The sequence below is a fragment of the Schistocerca gregaria genome, unplaced genomic scaffold, assembly GCF_023897955.1.
Source record: "Schistocerca gregaria isolate iqSchGreg1 unplaced genomic scaffold, iqSchGreg1.2 ptg000470l, whole genome shotgun sequence".
NCBI classification, from domain to species: Eukaryota; Metazoa; Arthropoda; class Insecta; order Orthoptera; family Acrididae; genus Schistocerca; species Schistocerca gregaria.
The window spans coordinates 2603895-2605340 of NW_026061884.1; the positions used below are offsets into that span (position 1 = coordinate 2603895).

The window sequence follows — 1446 nt, forward strand, 5'->3', positions numbered from 1 at the left end:
GGGCGTCCCTCGCCGCATTTGCTACGATTGCCATTTGCTACTTCTGCAGAAGCGGCGGCGGCGGCGACTACGGCGACGACGACGACGACGACGAATATCGCGAGAGGCTCTGAGATATGTGAGAAATACATCTATAAAATGTAATTCAGACTGCCTCGTCCCACCTTATGCTGTACCGCTTTGGCAAATGCTTTATCTGCGCCATTCGCCTTAATCGCATCTGAGAGTGATTCTTAAAAAAACGCCTGTCGCTAATTGTTCGTCATCACAGGTACTGTTTGCTATACGGCCACGACGCGCAACTGGTTTCCAAAATTCATCTTTCTCCTGTGAGGATGGAACTCACGACCCCTGGTTTATTAGACCAGTGCTCTACCACTGAGCTAAAGAGGCGCGGCCTAGCGGTGCTCTTGGGTACTTCGTCCTTACGGTCGTCTGCATCATCAGACTTTAGCTGACAACACTTCATATTACCGGCTAATATTTGCAGCTATGGCGACAAATTACTGCTTGACTACACATCTGACACGTAACCGATGTGCTCTCCAAACAACAACACTTGCATTTCAGAACATGTCTTTCACACATGTCTACAAAATCACCTTCACCTTCAAATACAGCTTCCTTGCGACTGACAGAGACGTAGGCAAAGTTTAAAGTTGCTATTTCCATTAAATCTCGTTAATCAGAAAAACGGTAATTTACACTTGCAGCGGAACAAAATTCCGTTCCGCCCAGCGTCTGGCTTGCACCCACGACCCTGAGATTAAGAGTCTGACGCTCTACCGACTGAGCTAGCCGGCTACCTCGGTGAATACCTGCCGGGTAGCACGTCACACAGTACTCGTTTGGGTTGGGTGGTCCCATACAGAATCTCCCCATGATGCCTAATGTTTTCCTAACGTCACACTCGTCACGTACTTCACTTTTATGTCATAATCATTTCTGAGAGGTAAAGAAATTGCATAACAACATGCAGAGCTAGTGGCGTCAAAATTAACGCACATACTTTATGTGACTCAAAAGCCGAACGAGTTACTTTCCGACGTTGTTTTAGATGTGCAAGTGATAGTCAAAACTCGCTGTGTCGGCACTCTGCCGACCATTTCGCTAGTTAACACCGGTCTTGTTGTGTGTGTTTCAAGCTCAAGAGCATCTCCAAGCAAAAAAAGGTCAACAGCAACATTCAGACGGTTTCGTACTGCTCAATTGCTACATTAAAACGTTATGTTTCTTTTTCAGAACTGGAAAAACACAAGCGTGACAGCATTCGAACCTGTAATCTTCAGATCCGAAGCCCGACGCCTTATCCATTAGGCCTCACGGTCACTGACGACCAACATTTACATGTATACGACTCATCTCGAAACGCTCACACCCCTGAGGATTTGTGTTTTCGTTCTACACAGCCGCTGCCCCTTGCTCTTTCCCACCCATTCGTTACAT

At 46.7% G+C, this 1446-nt stretch overlaps 1 non-coding gene across 1 annotated transcript; it reads right to left on the reverse strand.

The window, feature by feature from the left end:
* Positions 1-321: 321 nt before the first annotated feature.
* Trnai-aau (transfer RNA isoleucine (anticodon AAU)) lies at positions 322-393 on the reverse strand. Its single transcript has one exon. It is a non-coding gene; the product is annotated as a tRNA-Ile (tRNA).
* Between the last annotated feature and the right edge of the window lie 1053 nt (positions 394-1446).